General features: G+C 40.1%; 1 protein-coding gene and 1 pseudogene across 8 annotated transcripts in view; one reads left to right on the forward strand and one right to left on the reverse strand.

Annotated features, from left to right (window-relative positions):
• Window positions 1-8,942, reverse strand: part of pknox2 (pbx/knotted 1 homeobox 2) — a 400,561-nt gene extending 391,619 nt beyond the window's left edge. For 4 of the 8 annotated variants that reach the window (XM_048615456.1, XM_048615460.1, XM_048615455.1 and 1 more), the window contains exon 1: window positions 8,869-8,940. The gene's annotated coding sequence lies outside the window, so the exon portion shown is untranslated. Of the gene's footprint in view, window positions 1-7,250; window positions 7,391-8,868 lie in introns of those variants that run through there. The other 4 variants (XM_048615462.1, XM_048615465.1, XM_048615463.1 and 1 more) reach the window with 3 other exon arrangements.
• LOC109936437 lies at window positions 1,708-22,886 on the forward strand (annotated as a pseudogene).
• Window positions 22,887-23,540: the final 654 nt, after the last annotated feature.

Below are 23,540 nucleotides of genomic sequence, written 5' to 3' on the forward strand. Positions count from 1 at the left end.
ATGTTTGCAGTAGAACAGAGCAAATACCAATTTGCACCTATCCACTCTACACCTGACCTGATTGCATTCTTGACAAAGAGTTCCACTCCTCAGTGAAACATTTCCTATCCTGACAATCCAAGATCCAACAAAAATAAAATTCAAATTCTTTCAAAAAGTAAACTGAACTTTTGCAAGACACTTCCTCGGTCAGTTTAAACAAGTTTTTTTTTAAGCAACCCATTCAAAGATGTTATTACACACCTCCGGAGCAGGTGGGTTATAAAACATGCAAGGGAGAGTGATACAAAATCTACATTTAAAACGTCTAACTATAAATACAGCGTGAAAGTAATTCTAGAACAAGTTGGAAACGGAGAGTTGACACTGCCATTGTCAGCACATGGTTATGTCTATAACTGCAGGCACAGGAAGCGAGGTATAAATATACACATACAAAAACTATGTACAAGAAAAGTACAAGTTTAATCACATACTGGGTAATGGTGTCAGAGAGGAGGCTTCACTTTCTGAATTGCTTATACTTTAAGCTCACTTTAAACAATTTTATATTTTCTGCAATTATGGAACACGCAGATTCACTACTGTTTTAAGTAGACACACACAGCGTCCAGTGTAAAACCAGGCCACAAAAGGTCAGGCAGACCCCAAAAATTCAAACACAAGATTCCCTCTCAGGAACCACCACCCAGAAAATCTTTGCATCCAAAGTATCCTCTTCAGATAGAGTCTGGTAACTTGGCAAAATAGCCTACCTAGGGTGACAGAAGATCAAGCTCTGGGCATGATGGGTAAATGATGACACTGTGGGCACTGCACACACTACTAGTCACCAACTTCCAGAGTTGGGCAGGATGGGTGGCAAAAAAAGGCAGCAGAAATAATTTCCTTATGAAGTTAAAAGGCCCAGCTTTGAAAGTTGAAAGCCATGACATTGTGACCGACTGTAACTACCAGAAGCTGAACATTGACATCATGATGTCAGTCTCCAGCTGTCATAAGGTGTCCCATTTCATGTCCCAGATGGCTGTAATTATAGGTCAGCTGGGAAAGGGTGCAAATAATAAAGGAAACCTGCAAACTTGGTTTCTCAATGACCTGTTACTCAAGGCAGTAAAAACTGTTGAGCACATGCAAGTCCTTCATCTCATGGTGGATATCCAACAAAGCTTCAGCATTTCAGAGCAACACTCCAAACCCCAAAGATTATATTTCGTTTCTGAAGCCTAAAGAAGTCCAAAGTCCATCTTTGATTGCAGGGAATTCCAGGACAGTTCTTGGTATTTTGCAGATAGTATTCCTCAAATCTGTTCATTTACAAATTAGAAATGTTGGTTACTGGCATCTCAATAACTCAAATTCCATTTTTATTAAACAGGATCCTGAGATTTTTAACCTAAATTCTGAAAATTATAATCTGCTATTCTCAGAAGGAGGAGCCAAAATCATGTGGCCTTGATGTCAGTGCTTAGCAACTCAATAAACATGAGGTTTCTCTAGCAATCACTGATGGCTTGGATTCCAGTTACGCTCTGGTCAGTCTGACCATATGGTCAAAAGAAAACTGAGAATGTGCTTTTCTTCCCATTTCTACAGGATCAGAGACTTCAATCAATCGGGAAAAGCAAGGTTAATACAGAAAATTCATCAGCCTTAGAGCTCCAAGAAGCTGTTATGGTGTAGCTGACAGACAGAAAGAGAGAAAGCATGAGCGAGACCTCGAGCACAAAAGAAAGTGAGACCTCGAGTGCGAGCGCAAAAAGAGAGCTCGAGAGCACAAAAGACAGCACGCGCACAAGCAAGAGCACGAGACAGAGCGTGGGTGAGCGAGAGAGATCGAGAGCGAGAGCTCAAGAACAAGAGAGAGTGAGAAAGAAAGAAACAGCAAGAGACAGAGCGCGAAACAAAAGGAAGGAAAGAAAAAGCGTGAGAAGAGGTTAAGGAACACCAGAAATTACAGTCAAGCAGTTTCATTTCATATTAATGTTGCAATTAGAATATAACCATAGTCTGAATTTAGAGTCAGATTCCAATCAGGTACTGGAATGAAATGCAATGAAACTCCTGGCAGGAGGATGCCTTCTTACATTTCACTTATGCCAGATATAATTCAGACCTTTAACCAGATAAACACTCCACAAAATCAAAGGACTTACATTTAGGTAGCACCATGGCTGATCCCAGGTTTCTCAAAAATTTTACAGCCAACATTTCTGCGGTGTAATCATTTTGCAACGCAAGAAATGTCACAGCCAATTTGCACACAGCAACTTCCCACAAATAGTGGTTAGATGATGGCCAGATAAATCTTTTATTGACACTAGTTAAGATTTAGGTTTCGGCCAGAACTGGAGGGAGAACTTTTCTGTTCTTCTACAAACCAGGCTAACAAATATTAAACTTGTAATATCATTCTGTATTTAAACTATTCTACAACTGGCCTTGAAGTGTTTAAAACTATATTTGTATCTAACTATGTTGTACACCTAACATTTGGATAGCATTCTGTTTATCCATGCAAGGTCAGTTGTAGACTAGATTAGATGCACAGTAAAACGGAGCACTCAGCACTTATATATTTAACATCAACATGAAGCTGAACATTAAATGCCATCAGTCGTAGCATTTTCATATCAGAAGTCAGAAGATTGTGAGCTCTAGCACCAAATCTGGATGACACTCCAATACAGTGCAAAGGAGAGGTGCCAATGATGCAGTGGTCATCTTTTGGAGGAGATGCTGAACAGATCACAATAACCCCTGAATGCAGGTGATCAGCATAAACAGGATTGGGTTCATCTGTAAATATTCCACAATAGGATAAACTACCTGCAATCACTGTCTAAACTCAAGTGGCCACTGGGAATGAGATGCCACAGAGACAGTTGTTTCAATGGACTTGGACACATTTCTTTAATGTCACAATCTTGAAGATCAACAGCCTGAAACTGGGCTCTGTGAATTATCAGCACACAGGCTCTCAAAACGTTCACAAGTTAGTAGATAAAAATGTTCCTTAATACTTACTTTGAACAGATTAATGGCAATGTCAAACAATGGAATTTCATATCGACATGCCTTCATAATTAGTCACTGCCCAGTTTCGAAACAGTGTGGGGGCTGGAGGTGGGCAGGTTGAACAGAATTTACCTGTTACAATACAAACATGTAAAATTGTTCTCTGTCCTATTATAGCAAATATTTCTTCACCTTAAATCCTTGACCTATTTTAAAGGATTTACCCTGTACTTAATTATAACTAAGTTGTTGGGAGTTCTGTTGCCAAAATGAGATCAAGGAATTTTTCTTTTAATTTATTCACAGGATGTGAGCATCACTGGCTAGGCTACCTAATTCTAATTCCTCAAAGGGCAATTAAGAGTCAAACATATTGCTTTGTGTTTGGAGTCACATCTAGGCCAGATCAGACAAGGAACAACACATTTCCTTCCCTAAAAAGAAAGGACAATAGTGCCCCAAAATTTTTATTAAAAAAAACTACAATTGACAGCAGTGACATGGTCCCTGTTACACCAACTCTTCAATTCAGATAGTTACTGAATTCAAATTGTGCCAAGTCTCACAGTGGGATCCAAACCCATGCTCCTGGAATGTTGGCCTGAAGTTCTAGATTACTATCCACGACAGTTCCACTATGCCACCACCTCCACATCATGGTAGTGTTTTGTTTGAGAAGACAAATTTGGCTTCACTGACTACGCATCTGTGTCAGTCTTGTGTTGCTGTGGTCTGAAATATCAGTCACTGTAACAAAGGCACAATGTTCCATCCATTTCCAAAACAGACAAAGGGAGCTGTAAGCCAGGACCAAATTGGTAAAATAATTTGAACTGGTCACAGGTTATAGATAGACAATCAGCACTCTGTACAATGCCCCAGAATATGATTACCATTTCAGATTTTCTCCCTCCACTAACCAGTCTACCCATTGCTCACAATACTACCAATGGTCTGGGGTTCATAACCTGGAGATATTCACCTGTGCGCCCAGTCCCCAAATGCTAATATGGAAAAATGCTTAAATGGACAACTTTGTTAGCATGAGTTTTGGTCTATTCAAGATCATTCCTCCAGGTCGTGTTCTGCTAAATCAGTCTCAATGGCTCCTCTCCTCCTCATTAGCACCAAATAAATTGCTCAAAAGCCCCCATTGCTCAATGCTTTCTTTCAAAGGAAAATTTGAAAATTGCTGCTGACACCGTTGTCTTATAAAACGTAAGCAAACCACTTAGTGATGTGGTCAGATCGTAAACAGATATCCTGATTAGGGCCAGTACCTGAGGGAAACCAAGTTAAAAAAGCTACAAGGGGGAAAAAAATCCGATATTTGAAACTGTTTAATTTTCAGTCTTCACAATGACACATATAAAAATGTCATTAGACTCAAGTGAAAATTAGAGCTGAATGCTGAACCTCAAAACTTAAAAACAGTGAACCCAAGACCAAGGAAATTCTGAACAGGAAGGAAGTTTGGTTCAATTCAGTACAAGAGCATTCAGGAATGAAATCTAAAAGTCCATTTCGCATATATGCATGTGTGGAATTCTGGATCATGCAACCCACTCCTCCCAAACAAAAAAATGGTTGTGGATACTAGGGCAATTGGAGTATCCCAGGTTAAGAGCAGCTGAATTTGTTTCAGGAAAAGGCAAGAAGAATGTGGAGTTAAGATCCTGATCAGCCACGATTCCACGGAATTGTTAAACAGGCTCAAGGGGATGAATGACCTAGTTCTGTTCCTACTTTCCATGGAAAGTAGAATTTCCACAGACTTGCCAGCAGCTTTCAGATTAATAAAACAAATAAAATCATATCAGAACAGAGAGAATGCCTCTTGTTAAACATTAATTGATTTAACATTCATTCAATCTGTATCAGATCCACACATTATCAATCTGTAAACATCTTTCAAATTCATGCAGGACAATCAGCCTACAGAAGCACATTTAATTTCATTTGCACAGGTACTAATATAGTTTGAATGCTATGAACTTTAATGATATCTTCCAAGCAAAGTATTAAATGGATTAAGATTTTAAATGGAACTTTACCGTTAAATGTGCAGTGCCCACCAACTCTGAAAAATCGCATTAGACACAATAACTGCACAACTCGGAGACTAAATCATTGATGGACTGTGCCACACAGAGTGGCTGTTCTGCAAAACAGACTGGAAAAGGTGGAACACAAAGTAACAAAAGATCCACCAGCACTTTGCTGGTCAGCTGGCGTAACCTTTGGGGAAGGACAAGCCACTGTCTGCAGTGCCATATTCATTTAGATCACAGTGAAAGCCGAGAGCAATTCAACCTGGGCAGGATTTCAAAATTACACTGGGCAATAATATCCCTGATGTTGACAAGTTAGAAAGAAACCAAAATCATAAGCTATACTGTCCAGCTACTGCAATATATGATTGAATGAGAAATGTTCAATAAAGGGCTGAAATTGAAAACTTCCTAAAACATTTCAACATAAAAAAAAAATCAAAAACCTCATGGCTCACATTCTTCATCGGGACCCTGTCTCAAGTACCTGAATATTCACAGTAGGGATGATCATTAACCCGTCACAATATATTAAAATAAATATCAGTTAGTTTGAGTTTTCACATTTTAATAAGTAAACATTTTTGTTGGTTTCAGATTGAAATACACAGAGAGAAAATACTATTGAGTACAACACAACAGTAGTGGTTGCAGAAATTGCAGTAGATATGTCTGTGGTCGCATTCAAACCACAGATATTTTTCTAAATGTATAGAAGAGAATGTTGAAAAAGTTATATTTAAAATGAAGGAGGCATTATTTCCACACTACACAGGTACTTTACATAGTACAGTATTTGCAGTCCAGAAAATGACAAGGCCTAATGGTTCTATACCTGTATTTATACTCCATACAAGCTCCCTCCAACGCTATTAATGGATCCTTCTACTCTAATTAGCCTTGCATGGTTTTCTATTTTCTTGCTAATACATGAATGCTATTCACCTTCACTAATTTTAAAGATATAGGTATTTGATAAGTGTTTTTGGTATATAAAAAATATTTTAAAAATTTTAAAAACTTAGAAAACTGAGTTCCAACCACCTCGACAGTGGCAGAAAGATGAAACTAATGTTGACAGCACGCATGAGCCCTATGGAGATCACAAGTGCTGATCATTGACAGAGGGTACGCTTCTGTGACCATTTCAATCCAACTATGTGGGCTAATTCAGTTCCCCTGTTTTTTGCAGTCTTACCTCACTCCAGGATACCATCCCCACGCCCTCTGCTCACTTGCTGTTAAAACCAAACCAAAACTCCAAACATTCAGTAACAAGAATTAGCTATCATTTCTTCAAAAAGTAGGAATTTCTTCAGTGAAAACAGTCTCACAGAAGCACATTGAATTTTGCACTCTATTATTGGATGGGTATTTAGCTCATTACAGTAGCAGAATGGGTGGTAATATACATTTGCACTCTGCAAGATGAGATATGTACCCTCCTCCAATCTCGACCTATTAACAGTTCAGTAATCCAGCTGGTGATTCCTCCTCCAGATTTCAGCAAACACTTTTTCTCTTCTCTTCAAGATGATGCAATGAAATGGTAAAGAATTTCTTTGATTGGGAACACCAGTAATAATGTCTTGTGGTGCCTCTCCTTCCACAGCTAGTACACCAGCAAGTTTGGATTTGGAAATTGGTCATTTCCATGTGAAAGATCAAATAATAAAACAATGAAACATAAACTAATCTCCTTAAGAAGGAAAATGATTTGAAAGCAAAGTTCCTGACAGTATGCTTGACTTTTTAAATTTAGCGGAGAACCTCCAATCTAAAATGCAATACAGTTATATTTTCTGTAAAATTCCCCTCGAAAATAGCACTGCAAAAAGACAAAAAGATTCAATATTTTAAGACAAACGCTTACCGTGAGCTAACCTGATCATACAACTTTTTTTTATCCCAGATATAAACATTCTTGCCTTGTTGTGACTTACACGTTTTGCTCTCCTACAGACTCTGAGGCATTAAGAGGGAGATCTGGATCAGAGTGCTAGATAGGAAACGATGCTGAAATGACAGATACCACTTTGGATGCACCAATAGTGACTGAAGCCCTGAACTAGAGGTACACCCATTTCAAACCGAACACATACCCAGATACATCTATGGGCGAGGGTATTTAAAAAGTGTATATATAAAAAAAAGTCAAGCTTCGTTTCTCCAACTGCATACCTGCTTCCTGCACAGAATTCCACCGCTCCGTTCTGGTTTACTCCCATTGCATAGGGCTCACTGCAATCCCAGCAAAACCTTAACAACATAAAAATTCTTAGCGAATTTGTTCTGCGTTTGTTGGGACTGGCCTGTAGCAAACACATCCGTTGTCCAGTCAGCTCCATAGCCCTAATGATCGGAGATTCCAGTCGTGTGAGGAAGCATGCTAATTTACTGACACTGTTAAGCAAATTCTTCACAATATCTTCCCTTTAAGTCAAGAACTGGGGCTCGTACTAGCAAATTAAGTCCACGCTTGATTGCAAACGGCTCGCAGCTTCCTCTCCCCCCTCCCTAAAAAGAGGTACCGATTGTTACAGAGACGAGTAGATATTAGAAGCTGCATGGCGAGACTTTATACAGAGAGGCTGCAAGGAGGATACTGAAATCGATTTATTTCCTTTTAATTAATCATTTAAACGCATTTCACGAGGCACATCTAAAAGTGGAATTTAAAGAGTATGCCAGTCAAGATAAACCATTTCTGAAATCTACAACGCAAGTTCTCTGATAAGCAAAATGTTCCATTTCCTCCCGCTTCATTTCCATAGTAACAGAATATAGAGCAAATATTAATTTGTAACAAATGTGTTGCAACATTCCTGATGATACATCAAAAGGGTGAAAAGACTTTTCCAGAAGATAACATCCCCCGAATTTACTCCATCACAGAAACATGAAACGATACAATTTCAGATCCAATAGAAAATCTGATGATTTAGAAGCACAGAGCAAAGACATCAGAGCCTCAAACTCCGCTCGGAAGTACTCAGCGCCCTCTTATTGTGCTCAAAAAGAAAATATTTTGCGAAACCAAACTTAATTAAGATTTGCAAAAAACTGAAATGTAATGAAGGATAAATGATCAAATGATCTTATTAACCAATACCATCTCAGGACAGAAAAAAAAAGTACATCAGGTCAACAGTTGTATCAAACAGATGTGGGGGTGGGGGGGATGAAGAGCGGAAAGGGAAAAAAAATCGCAAAGGTTCTTCCGATAGTGCGAATGGGAATCTCCTCCGTTTGAATCCAGAAAGTGGAAGGGAAAATGTGCAAAACAAAATCGGTTACAAAAAGACTGAAAAAAAACATTACGAAATGCACTAATCAGACTCCTTCTGAAAATGCATCACCCTGTAGCTCCCCGGTTTAAAAGTCGAAAATGTTGAGAAGTTGAGATTGAGGCGCCCAGCACAGTACAACGATCAGACAGCTAATGTGGAAAGATTCTGTTTGCAGACATACACACAGAAAAGACTCCTCCGCTCATCGCTTAACAATGCAGCTACTTTCCCACCCATCAGCTGTAAAACTGGAGAGAAGAGGTGGGGAGAGAGAAAAGGAAAAAAATACACAAGAGATGGAAAGGCGGAGAGAGAGAGGAGAGATGCAAGAGCAATGGATAAATAAAGCTGTGCCCTTTCTTCCGGCTGGGACAATGACTGAGTGAAATGAAGTGTCTAGAGCTGCGAGCTCCTGTGTGCAATGTATCCGTGTGCGCCGCTGGTTACACTGTATTGCCCCGTGATACAGTGTTGCACCGCGGTGACTCTGCCTGTGAATGACAGCTTACCTTCATGCCAATCTTCATCAGACTGACACCACCACCGCGCCGCCACGCGCCCACATCGATACATCCCCATGACGTCAGCGCGCCCCGGCTCCGCCCCCTCCCGCCCCGCCCCCTCCCCTCCGATTGGTCGCGGTCTCCAACCCACGCCCCGGCCCATGTGTCCATTGGACCGAATCCGGAAGATGGCCCCGCCCCCTGCGCCCCAGCAGATGCAGGGCTGAGGGGGAGGGGAGGGGACGGGGAAGGAGCAACCGTGTCATTTAGCCCACACCCCCCTCCCAAAAAATCCGGCTGGCCCCGCCCCCTCGAACAAAGCTTGGGTGTGATTTGGAGGTGCCGCTGTTGGACGAGGGTGGACAAAGTCAGGAGTCACACGACGCTAGGTTATACTGCAACAGGTTTATTTGGAAATGACACAAGCTTTCGAAGCGCTGCCCCTTCGCCAGGTGCATTGAGCTTGGCCATTGGTGGTGGGGGGGTGCTGGGGGTATGTAATTGTCATAGTCCACGCCCTCCGCCTGGCCCCGCCCCCCACCCCAGCTGGGACTGGACATGAGGGGCCCGCCCTAGATACGCCCCCTCGCCATCCTCTTGACTGTTATTGGGCATCACCTCTGTCTATCAACCGTTGCCACGGCGCCTGTTCCCTAAAATGTTAATATACATCAGCTTGCAATTTGTAAAGGGACCCAAGGTCATGCCTGCCCACCCACACCCTCCCAGCTGGTAAGGGAATTCGGGGAAATGAACCCACACCCAGCTAGCAATGGAGATTGGGGAATGGAGCAAGCTTGCAGTGGGCCACCCAGCTATCTATCTCCAACGGGCGAAGTAAAACACCATAATTGCAATGCATTACATTTTTATGGAAACCTGATTAAAAATTTATCAATGTTTCAGCTTTTTTCCCCTCTTTTGGTAAGAGAGTCGGAATCAAGTTATTGCTACTGCTTTATCTCCTCCTCTGTGCCACTACATTAAAATTACATATGCCAAGCAATTTCTAACTTGGAAGGTGCTGCCAACAAATACCATAATAGCTGCCAGGTAGGTTATTTACTCTTTCAGAATAGACAAAGCGAAGTTCTAAGTCATGTAACTGCATCTATCTCAAACTATTCAATCAGACAACCAAATCTAAACAAAAGAAAAGCATCTTATATTTACATAGCAACTTAATGTAATTAAATTTCCCAAGATGCTTCACAGGATTTTTCCTTGCACCACATACAAGGAAATAAAGTATTAGTGCAAGTAGTCAAAAGCTTGCTTTGAATTTTAGGCAATGCCTTGAAGAAGGAATGGAAAGTTAAAGAGGGGGAATGACAGAGAGGGAATTCCAGTGTTTCGGGCCTTAGGAGCTATTTCTGTCAATAGTGGAGCATCATTCTTTACGGCTGGAGAAGCCAGGGCTCAAAGAGATTGCAGTAATAGGGAGGGGTGAGGTGTTGAAGGAATTTGAAAATGAGGATGAGAGTTCTAAAATGGAGGTGTTACCTCCCTGTACTGAATTAGATCAGTAAGTGAGATGCTTAAGTCAATTGTTTTGGCTATGCCATAGCAGTTCTGGTGATGTAGGAGCAGTATCCCTACCTCTGAGCCAGGACGCCAGGGTTCAAGTTCTATCTGTTCCAGAGGTGCATAATAACATCTTTGAACAGGGATAAGCAGTCTTAGTGATGAGGCAAAAAGGTAGTATGAAGTTCATTTCAAAGTGAATGTAACACAAGATTGCAAACAGTCTGGCTCAACCTCAGACAGTTGGCAGAAGGAGGGATAAAATTGGTCGCAAAGGAACAGACTTACAGACAAGGACTAAAGACAATGTTTTTGTTTACCCAATATTTGGCTGGAATAAATTTCTCCTCATGTAGTCATGGACAGCGTAGAAACAATCTGATGATTAGAGAAGGTAACGATATCAACAAAAGTAAATGCAAGCTAGAGCTATGCAAAATTGTGTATATGTGGAAACTGATGATGCATTTTTGGGTGATGTCACAGATGACCAGCAGATAGCTGAGAAATAATGGTAAACTGCACAAATTAAAGGAAGAAAAGCCTATTGAGGAGATTGCTTACCTATGACTTGATAAAGTTCAAGTTTCACCTTGACATGTTTTAGTACATGGTCAACACTTACACCTTTGAATGAGAAGGTAAAAATAACAGTCTGTGAATTCCAGGTAAAATATCTACAAATAACCTTATACAAGTTAGGAACACAAACAATGGTAATTTACATTTATATTGCTTCTTTATTATATAAATAAATCCCTCAGTGTGCACAAATGAAAATTGAAAGGAAAATGGATCTTTGGCCATAGGGTAAAAAATTAGCTGAAGTAACTTTGTATTTGTTTTTTGGAAGCAAACCATTATGCTGACTGAGAGAAAGATACTGATGACTTATGAGCAGGAAAATAGACCTAAATCAAATATCACCAGAAGAAAAACTGACTTAAGTCACCAACTAAGGAGATATTGTCATGCCACACTCCCAAAATGCTCGGAGTGCTACAGATGAGTTACAGAATATTTCATAAGTGCAAAATAATGGCAGGGTAATAAACTTCTATTATTTTCCTCATTTTTTTATTGGTGTTGAATCTCTGCATGTTACAGTTTAGTAAGTTACAAATATTATTCTTTGGTGAGTGGGAGTTGAATGATTCTCTCACTTTGGTCTTACAATTCATTTGTTTTCATGTAGTGAGGGTTTAACTTTGTAAAATATCAGAAGCTGCTTCACAAGAGCATTCACTGAGCTGCAAATCATATGTTAGGACAGGAAACAAAGTATCACAGAATGGTTATGACACAGAAGGCTATTCATCCTGCTGTGTCCATGGTTGCTCTCTGAAGTGGCAATTTACCTCATGCCATTCCTGTTCTTCTTTCTGATGCAATACAGGTAGGCTTGAAGGAACATCTCAAATGGTCTCCATGCATTAGGAAGGACATTAAGCTGGAGAGAGTTCAGAAGAGATCTACCAGGATGTTGCTGGGAATGGAAGATATGTTATAAGGAGAGGCTGGAAAGGCTGGGACTTGTTTTCACTGGAGTGTAGGAGGTTGAGAGGGGACTTTGTAGAGGTTTATAAAATTATGAGGGGCATAGCTAAGTTGAATGGCAGGTGTCTTTTCTCTATGGTGGGCAATTTCAAGACTAGGGGGCATATTCATAAGGTGACAGGAGAAAGATTTAAAAAAGACACGAGGAGCACTTTTGTTTACACAGAGAGTGGTTTGTGTGTGGAATGAACTTCCAGAGAAAGTGGTGGATGCAGGTACAGTCACAATGTTTAAAAGACATTTAGATAAGTACATGAATAAGAAATGTTTGGAGGATTTTGGGCCAAGCGCAGGCAGGTAGAACTAGTTTAGTTTGGGATTATAGTCAGCATGGACTAGTTGGACCGAAGAATCTGTTTCCGTGCTCTATGACTCTATGACTGAGCATTCCTAAAAACGGTCACACAGAGAATTACTGGCTGAAAGTAATGAGAAAAATTAGAACTGAAGAACTGATGAATAAAGTAACTTGTGTTTCAGTTTGATAAATTTAAGGAGCTGGAACAAATAAGTCAGAAATCTGTCAGACAATAGGAAACAAATGCTAATTATGATGGTAGTGTTAGCAAAAGAAATTAAACCCTTCTCCCTTATCCCCAGTTCAGATTATATATGGCTCCATGCTACAATTTTTTTTTTGGAAAAAAGTAGCTGATTTAAGTGCAGAGGATGCAGATGCTCTCTTTTCAAACTTAATTTCGGTTGAGAAGTTAAATTGAAGTGCCATCAATCTCTTCAGGTGGAAGTGAAAGATTCTATCGCCCTATTCAAGGAGCTGGGGGTTGTCCCAGTATTCTGGCTTCTATTCCTTCCTTAACAAATAGCTATTTGTGATATCTTATAGGACACAATTTGACTGCTGCATTTACCTGCCTGACCACACTGATTGTACTTCAGAAATAACTAATTGGATGCGAAGGGCTTTGAACATGAGTATGCATGTTCTTCTTTCTCCTTTCTTAATCCCAGTCCATCCAGGTTTCTTTTCTTAAGGGTTTAACAAAGCTCTTATTTCATAGGTATTAATTATTATCCTGAATTTACCTTCACCACACTTCATCTGCAGTTCAACTAAACTATTCCTTGAAATTCTGCCCCCTTGTCATTTTCAGAATAATGTAACAACTGAAGGCATAGGTACAGCCAAAGGAAATTGAGTTTTTTTCCACCTTCAATCTCAAAGCACTATGCTATATCAAATATGGCATTCTTTCTGAGATCCCAAGGAATTCCATGGACCAGATTAAAGAGAATACTTAAGTGGCAGAAGACATTTTTGATTTTATAGAAGATAAAACTGCATTGATGTATTCTTATTATCTGTCAAGACTGAATATGATGATGCTGTGAGTGCACCAGAAACCTTATATGTGTCACATTCACTACTAATAAATAAAATGATGTTTGAGATGTGTTTTCTCAAACCTCAATGAGACACCCAGTTCATTTTTTTAAATAAAATGATTAAACTTGAGATTTGTATTAAGGATTAATTCTATTACCAGGCATAAATTGTAGGGCTATTACAGTTGACAACTTTTACACAATGTCTTGAAGAGAAAGTCAAATACAATTTTTCTTAGCTCCCAGTCAAACTAGAACTGTAGCAAAGCCAAGTATAGCAAGCATCGTTCAAAAGGAATGAAAGGGGTTTGCACAAACCAAATGAGAACTAACAGAAATTATGGTCACTGGCTTTGTGGCGTCACACACCTACTCATCACTGTTGATTCTTTCAAAAGTAAACAATACATTTTCTGCAGTAGAAAAGCCTAAAGAAAGCTATCTTGACTTCAAGACAAAAAAATTATGAATGGGATAATGAGGCTATCCGGCCTTTTAATTTCAACAGTATTTAGACTGTAAACAAAGGACAAATCCTTTAATATGTGAAGAAGCCCATGAGCAGAAAGCATAAGGTTTCCAAATATTTACAATATACATCAAGTATCAAAAAGAAATCCATAGAAAACCCTCCAGGACTTGAAAACTGTATTCCTCTTTATTGATTACAATTAAAACTAACTAGGCAGTGTTATTACATTATTGGAGTAAGATGGCTCATAGACATCAAGGTCAACACAATGTGGAGTTGGAGGAACACATCAGGTCAGGCAGCATCAGAGAAGCAGGAAAGTCGACGTTTCGGGTCAGGACCCTTTTTCCTGCTTCTCTAATGCTGCCTGACCTGATGTGTTCCACAGCTCCACACTGTGTTGACTCTGACTCCAACATCTGCAGTTCTTGCTATCTCTGAATGGCTTAGACATTTTCTTTTCACTTTTCAACAATCAATAACAACAGTGACCATACTTTGGAAACTATTTCATTGGCTATGAAACACTTGAAGATCCTGACGTCATGAAAGGCACCATATAAATGCAAGTTTCAAAGATGGAATATCTTTTGATAATAAGATAACAAGGTGTAGAGCTGGATGAACACAGCAGGCCAGGCAGCATCAGAGGAGCAAGAAAGCTGACGTTTCAGGTCTGGACCCTTCTTCAGAAATGGGGGAGGGGAGGGGGCTCTGAAATAAATAGAGAGAGGGGGAGGTGATGATAGAAGGTGGATAGAGGAGCAGATAAGTGGAGAGAAGACGGACAGGTCAAGGAGGCGGGGATGAAGCCAGTAAAGGTGAGTGTAGGTAGGTGTTGGGATGGGGGTTGGTCAGTAAGGAGGGAGGGGCAGGTAGGTGGGAGGGAAGACAGACAAAATACTATCTTTTGCACAGCGTCCTTCATAATTTCAAGATGTCACAAAACACAGCTAATGGAATACTTTTGAAGTGTAGTGAGTTTTAAAGGTAGGAGATGATGCAATTCAACTTGTGTGTGTTCCAAATGGACTGGGATTTAAACTGTGAACCATGTCTGTGCAGAAGTCAAGAAAAAAAAAGTGACTTCTGTCTCCCTTCAGCCTCCAAGCATTATTCTTATTGATATTAATCTTATTGTCACTCTGAAGTTCCTCCCAAGCTTCACATATAAATGGAAAACAAGAAATAAAGAAAAAACTAACCTCATATAATACCTTATCAAATCTCCACAACATCCCAAGTTGTTCAGAAAAATTAACTGTCCTTGAAGTGCATTCACTCTTATTACAGGCAAACAATTACACGCAGCAAGTTCTCACAAACATGTGAGGTGAATGTACAATTGTTCTGTCTTTGGTGCTGTTGGTTTAGGGAGGAATGATGTCACACAGAAAGCTTCCCACTTGTATTCAATTAAGTATAACATGATATTAAACGTCCATCTGAACAGTTAGGCTTATTGTGTAGGTTGAAAATGGAACCATTAACAATACCACAGTCCTTCAACAGCATACTGAAAAGTTAGTCCTGGATTATGTGTTCTAAGTTTTTGACTGGGCTTAGAATCACAATCATTTGATTCAGAGGAGAATGCCTCAAATAAGAAGACACAAAGCATGCCAAACCGTATGGATTTCCTTCTTCCAGGACTCTCGATACATTAAAGTCAATACTCAAAAGACCATCTGCAATCAGCTTATCATTTGCCAGAACGTCACTGGTTTCCCTTCAACAAACAGTGTCTTTCAAAACTTTTAGAACTTTTGTGGGACCTTTAAATGCTGGCTCTGCTGTCAACAAATCACTGTTGGTGATTTACCTGATTTAACCTTGATAGACTCGTTCATGATGTGTTTTGATCATTCATTCAAGCTTCGAAATAAAGTATTCAAAATTCATAATTGCCTTCAATGTCACAGCTAAATTTTCAGTTAACTGAAAAAAGGGGTTCCTCTTGAGTTCTTCCTCAAGTGGTTCCAAAGAAGAGTCATACTGGACTCAAAAAGTTAACTCTGTTTCTCTCTCCACAGATGCTGCCAGACCTGCTGAGTTTCCCCAGTAAGTTCTGTTTATCTTTCAGATATCCAGCAACTGCAGTACCTCATTTTTAGTTGAGGACCAGGATTTTAAAACAGAGACAATGTTTATGGTTTACAAAGCAGTACTGAACTCCATGCTCCTCCTTGCTTCAGAGACTTGGATAACCTACAGCAGAGCAACTCTTAAAGTGATAGAGACGTACAACCAGCTGCAGCTTTACAAGATTCTCCAAATCTGGTGGCAAGAAAGACAGTCCAATAATATCATCTTCTCCCAAGTCAAAATGCACAATATTGAAGCATTGATCAGTCAAAAAAAATGCTGCATGAGGTCAGGCATGTCACTCTTATGCCTGACAACAGACTGCCAAAGGAATTGCTGTACTTGGAACGCAGTCATGACAGGAGACTCGAGGAGAACAACAAAAATGTTTTAGGAACGTCCTCAAAACATCTCAAGAGAATCAAATATTCCCATCAATTCTTGGGAGACCCTGGCTAACGATCAATCAAACTGGAAAAAGCTCATTCGGGAAGGTAACCGTCACATCAACCAATTTCATTAGAAACATCCCCGATGCAAAATCAAGGTATTAGAGGGAGCCCGCAAACGTCCAAACACTTCACTTACCCAATCTTTCAAGCCATGCCTGCCTGATATGTGATACAGTCTGTAGATCACATACTGGATTCATCAGCCATTTCAGAACCCATTGAACCACAGTAGAAGCAATTCATTTTAGACCTTGAGGGACATGTAAGAAGAGAAATAATAATATATTGTCAAGATTACACCTTACAAAGGGCTACAGAGAAGGACCCACCTTATTCATTTGCTAGTTTTCTACATTTTTGGCAAGCTTACAAATCCATCATAAAGATTATCAGGATTGCTATGCCTCAAAATTTAGTCTGTGATACAAGCATTGCAGTCATGTTCTATATTCTATATTCCATGTTTTAAAATATATATTCCATGTCCAAAATCAGCCAGTTCACAAAATTGCTCCATAATTTGAAATTAACAACAGAAATCAAATATTTAAACCAATTTATGTCAATGAGCTTTTAATTTTATTTAATTTCAATTTTATTGCAATTAATTTAGTAAACCCTTGGCCTGTTTCTGTGGTGTAAATTCTTTGCATTTCTATATAAATAGAGCCTTTGTCACGTGTTAATTTATCTAAGGTAAATATTGAAAAATTATAATGGCATTTAAAAGGATCAAGACATTCCTTAGTTGCGCTGTGTCCACAGAATTACAGAGTTTACAGCAGAGAAACAGGCCATTCAGGCCCAGTTGTTCTGTGTAGTCTATAATCCACTTATGCCTCCTTCTACTCTAATTATCCATTCCACCCCTCCTCCCATATATTTCTAATTCCTTTTCACTCCTTTATTAATAAGCATCCTCTACATGCATCAATTATTTTATTAACCAATCATAGGATGTGGCCTTTACTGGTTGGGCCAGTATTTTTTGTCACTCCATGTTGCCAGTGTATTCTGCATTCTAACCATCTAACAGTGTTGTGTATTTTTTTAAACAAAAATCCACAAATTATTTTCTGATTTGTCAATGCTTTCTTAAACTTATGCCTCCTTGTTCTAGACTTATTGAACGCAAAGTTGAAACAATTTGTCTATCCTTTCAAACTTTTTCATGATCTTAAAGACCATCATCAAAGCTCAGGATTCTCTTCCTCAGAAAGGATAGCCCTAGTCAGCTCAATCTTTAATGACAGACTCTCAATTCTGCCAACATTCTTATAAATCTTTTCTGCAGGGCTTTAATATCATTTCTGTAATATGGAGATCAGAGCAGTAAAAAGTAGTGGTCTAATTACGATTCGATACAGATTTAAAAGTATCTCCCTGCTTTTGTATGCTATTCCTCTTTGGTTGTATTCTTTATGGACTTATCAGCTGTGGTTGCCACTTTTAATGAGTTATGCATCTGTAGTTCCAGGTCTCTTTGTTCCCTTATTAGTTTTTAATTTTTAGCCAGCCAAGGTACAAGAGGTTTCCTTATCCTTCCTAACAAATTAAACTGCCTTATAATTCACTATATTGATTTTCAATTCCCATTTATCTTTCAACTGTATTAAATGATGATTTATTGTACAGCCCTCTTCATTGGTCTCCATTCCCCAAGTTTGAAAGAAAGAAAAGTCTTGCCTTGATACAGCACCTGACACAAATAAGGACACCACAAGGTGTTAATCCAATAAACACCCATTTACAAAAGAGTCATAGAGTCAAACAGTATGGAAACAGACTCTTCGGCCCAACTTGTCCATGCTGACCAGGTTTTCTTAACTGAACTAGTCCCATTTGCGTGCATTTGGCCCATATCCCTCTAAACCATACCTACCCATGAACTGCCCAAATGTCTTTTAATTTACTGTATTTGTACCCAACTACTACTTCCTCTGGCAGTTCATTCCATATAAACACCACTCTCTGTGTGAAAATGTTGACCCTCAAGTCCCTTTTAAATCTTTTCCCTCTCACCTTAAAGCTATGCCATCAATTTTTAACACCCCTACCCTGGGGAAAAGACCTTGGCTATTCATCTCATTTATGTCCCTAACAATTTCATAAATCTTTATGTAACCTCAGCCTCCTATGCTCCAGTGATGTATTATAATATCCCTGAATGGGATGGTTAGGAAAATATCTACATACTCAATTGGTGTAGCACCTGTATCATTAGCACAGTGTTTTACAGCCAATTGAATTATTTTTCAGCACTATAGGGAAGAAAGAACCACCAACACCTCAAAAAATGAGATAATGACCAGGCAGTCTGTTTTTTCACGTTATTCGAGAGAGCAGTCAGGGTCTTCCTGAGCATTTTATCCAAAATATGGCACTTGTGACGGTGCAGCACTCCCTCTGTACTGCATGGCACTCAGGCAAAATAAATGAAAGTATTGATTTTTAAATAAAAAACATTTTTGCTTTTTTGAGTTCAGTTTCTTGCCTCTTGCAAGAGGAGTGCGCCACTGTTTTGGGTATGACTTGGGAAGGGGCATCAGTGCCATCACATCCATTGTTGATACCATTGTCAATCCCATATTCACAACAGTTCAAATATGGTACAAAAACAAATTTTCTGGAAAAGCTCAGCAGGTCTGGCAGCATCTGTGAAGGTAAAAGCAGAGTTAACGTTTCGGCTCTGGTGACCCTTCCTCAGAACTGAGTTCTGAGACTGCCAGTTCTGAGGAAGGGTCACCGGACCCAAAATGTTAACTCTGTTTTTTCCTTCACAGATGCTGCCAGACCTGCTGAGCTTTTCAAGAAAATTTGTTTTTGTTCCTGACTTACAGCATCCGCAGTTCGTTCGGTTTTTTTTTAGTTTGAATATGGTGATCAGCAATGGGAACCATGTTCAAATTTTTTTGCCCCTCATGACTAAAGCCACCAATAGCACTTCAGCTGTTGAAATGATTGACATTAGTTAGATCAGTACAAAACCAGAAGTGAATTTGGACTTTTCAGCCTTTCTGGATCAATACCACCCCAGGCATTACCGTTATCAATTAAGCATCATCGTGATGAACTTCGTCACAAGGTGCACCAAATATTTGTACCTTCAAATCATGGACTGCATTTTGTTGGAAGTGGTGGAGGGGCAGGGGCAGGAGGAAGGGTGAATTGATGACCCACAGTGTTAAAGTTGGGGTTGTGTTTGGCTGTACTTTACTGGTTGACTCTGCCAACTTGATGTGGACCTCCCCTATCATGGGTTAAATCTCAACAGCTGCAGGAAGTGGCTCTTAAATTGTTATTAACGGGCCACTAAAAGGGTTAAACTGGCTCATTAGCAGGCAGGAAAACCTCCCAATGCCTCTGCCTCCACTGTAAAATTGCAGTGGTATAGACAAGTAGGCACAGGGGATGACAGCCATGATGTTACACCCATTTGTACGGCCCCCAAATCTGTCACTGAAGGGGCCGAAACATCAAACCCATTGTGTATATTAGACCAGAGTTAGAACATGACTTGATGCCAGACTGAGATAGTAGAAAACACACATGCATCAATATATTTTTCTTCAAAAATGGCAACACGTTGTCTCAGCAACCTGATTCTTTCTATTGACTGATTTAACTGGCCAGCACACAAAAGGCAGTAAGCAGGTGAGAACAAAAACAGAGATTGCTGGAAAAGCTCAGCAGGTCTGGCAGTTCTGAGGAAGGGTCACCGGACCCAAAACATTAAATCTGATTTTTCCTTCACAGATGCTGCCAGACCTGTTGAGCTTTTCAAGCAACTTCTGTTTTTGTTCCTAATTTACAGCATCCGCAGTCTTTCAGCTTTAAGCAGGTGAGAACTGTGGATAAAATTGGAACATGCTACTACACAGGTTTCCGCTAAAAGGATGCAAAAGAGTGTGATTGCACTCCCAATGTAATTAATTCACGTGCACAAAATAGCTTCTAACCAAGCAAAAAACAACAAAACATGTTTAAAGCTTATTTTTAAGCCAGTAACAAAGCCTGTGATAAGGTGATTGATCAGCTCCCATGCAACCAACAAGAGGGAAAAACATATTTGACCCCATCCTCAACAATCTGCCAGCTACCGATACAAAGTCCATGACAGTATTGGTAAGAGTAACCACTGCACAATGTCTTGTGGAGATGAAGTCCCGCCTTCACGTTTGGAATTCACTCCATCGTGTTGTGTGTCACTATCACTGTGCTAAATGGGACAAACTTTGAAGAGATTTAGCAACTCGAGACTGGGCATCCATGAGGCGCTGTGGGCCATCAACAGCAGCAGAATCGTACTCCAGCACAATCCGTAACCTCATGGCCTGGCATATCCCCCATTCAACCATTACCATCAAACCAGGGAATCAACTCTGGTTCAATGGAGAGTTCAGGAGGGCATAGCATACCTAAAAATGAGGTGTCAATCTGATGAAGCTTCAAAACAGGACTACTTGCATGCCAAAGAGCATAAGCAGCAAGTGATGGACAGAGCTACGTGATTCCACAACCAACAGATTAGAGTTAAGCTTTCAGTCCTGCCACATCCAGTCGTGAATGATGGTGAATGATGATGAGTAAGCAACTCACTGGAGGAGGAGCCTCCAAAAATATCCCCATCCTCAGTGATGGAAGAGCCCAATACAACAGTGCAAAAGATAAGACAGAAGTATTCACAGCAATATTCAGCCAGAAGTAACGAGTCGATGATCCATCTCAGCCTCTTCCAGTGGTCCCCAGCATCACGGGTACCAGGCTTCAACCAATTTGATTCATTCTGCATGATATCAAGAAATGGTTGGAGGCACTGAATACAGCAAAAGACATGGGTCCTGACACACGAGCAATACTACTGAAGACTTGTGCTCCAGAATTTGCATTACCAAGCTAAGCTCTTCCAGTATAGTCAGAACACTGGCTTCGACCCAACAGTATGGAAAGTTGCCCACGTATGTCCTGCACACAAAAAGCAGGATAAATCCAACCTGGCAAATTACTGCCTCATCTACACTTGACTTTCAGTAAAGTGATGGAAGGTGTCATGAACAGTGCTATCAAACAGCACTTGCTCAGCAATAACTTGCTCAATGATGCCCAGTTTGGATTCTGCCAGGGCCACTTAGCTCCTCACCACATTACAGCTTTGATTCAAACATGGACAAAAAGATCTGAATTCCAGAGGTGAGGTGAGAGTGACAGCCTTTGACATCACGGCTGCATTCAACCAAGTGCGCATCAAGAAGCCCTGGCAAAACTAAAAGCAATGGGTATCAGGGGACAAACTCTCTCCTGGTTGGAGTCATACCTGGCATATAGGAGGATGGTTGTGGTCATAAGAGTCCAGACATTTTAGTTATGGACATCTCCACACAAGTTCCTCAGCACAGTGTTCTAGGCCCAGCCATCTTCAGCTGCTTCATCAATGACCTTCCGTCCAGCATAAGGTCAAAAGTGGGGATGTTTGCCAATGATTGCACAATGTTCATCACCATTTGTGACCCTCAGATTCTGAAGCAGTCCATGATCAATTGCAACAAGATCTGGACAACATACAGGCTTGGGCTGACAAGTGGCACTCACATTCATGCCAGACAAAAGCCAGGCTATGACTATCTCCAATTAGAGACAACCTAATCACTGCTCCTTGGCATTCAATGGTGTTACCATCACTGAATCCCCCACTATTAACATCCTAGGAGTTGCCATTGACCAGAAACTCAACTGGACTCACCATATAAATACAATGGCTACAACAGCAGGTCAGAGGCTAGTAAAATAAAGCAAGTAACTCAACTTCTGACTCTCCAAACCCTGTCCATCATCTACAAGGCTCAAGTCAGAAGAGTAATGGAATACTCCCCACTTGCCTAGATGGGTGCAGCTCCAGCAACAAAAAGTTCGACACCGTCCAGGACAAAGCAGCTCACTGGATTGGCATACATTCACAAACATTCCACTCCCTCCACCACTGACATATAGTAGCAGCATTGTGTGCTATCCACAAGATGCACTCAGAAATTCACCAACGATCCTTAGACGTCACCTTCCAAACCCACGACCACTTTCATCTAGAAGGACAAGGGCAGTAGAAGTTAATAAGGTTTTGAAAAAGCCAAATATAAATGCAATCTCTTTTCTAAGATGGCAAAGAAGGAAACTGTTTCTGCCAAAAGTGTGGCTAAATCCAAGGCCTTGAAAGCAAAGACAGCCACCTTGAATGGAGTTCATAGTAACTGGCAGAAGGAAATTAGGATGACACTTACCTTCAAGAGACCAAAAGACATTCAGACTGAGAAAGCAACCCAAGTATATGAGAAAAAGTGCTCAGAAGAGGATGAAGTTGGACCATTATTTTATCATTAAGTTCCCTCTGACCACTGAGCCTGCTATGAAGAAAATTGAAGACAATAATATTTTGGTTTTTGTTGTTGACATCAAGGCTAACAAACACCAGATCAAACAGGCTGTCAAGAAATAAAGTCAACACTCTTATGAGACCTGATAGTGAAAAGCCAGCATATGTCTGATCAACCCAAGGCTACGATGCATTGGATGTTGCTAATAAGATTGGCATCATCTAACTTGGCTTCATGAGGGACTGTATAAATAAGTCAATAAAATTTTAAAAACAATAAAAATGCATGTTGTCTTTCTGTGTTAATATTAACTATTGCATCAAAATAATCTTGGGAAAATATAAGAAAGCGTAATAGTTCATTGATAGTTCTTCCTCCCGAGGAATCCAGTGTGCATCTGTAAGGCCCATCAGAGATCTTACACATGCTTCACTGTCCTATCTCAGGTTCCACTGCATTCCACTCATTAAAAAATGAAATAGCAGCCCCTATATGTCTTCCTTGCTTTCTAATTTCAGTTTCTCCCTGGTGGCAGAAAAGGAAGGATATACATATGGTATTATCACTAGACTATTTATCCAGAGACACAAATCAGGTTCTGGGGACCCAGGAAAAACCCTTCTGGTTCACTAATGATTTATAGGGAAGGATGCTGCCATCCTTACCTGGTCTGATCTACATGTGACTCCAAACTCACAGCAGGGTGGTTGACTCTTAACTCCTGTTTGGACAATTAGGGACAGGCAATACATGCTGACCTAGCCAATAATGCACACGTTCTGTGAATAAATAAAAAGGCCTTCTTCTTGACCTTATATGAAGTATCCAGACCTTGAGGTTGAGCTAGGGAAATATAGGCAATTATTTAGCAGCTAGCAA

Source organism: Rhincodon typus, chromosome 32 (assembly GCF_021869965.1).
Source record: "Rhincodon typus isolate 14 chromosome 32, sRhiTyp1.1, whole genome shotgun sequence".
In the NCBI taxonomy this organism is placed as follows: Eukaryota; Metazoa; Chordata; class Chondrichthyes; order Orectolobiformes; family Rhincodontidae; genus Rhincodon; species Rhincodon typus.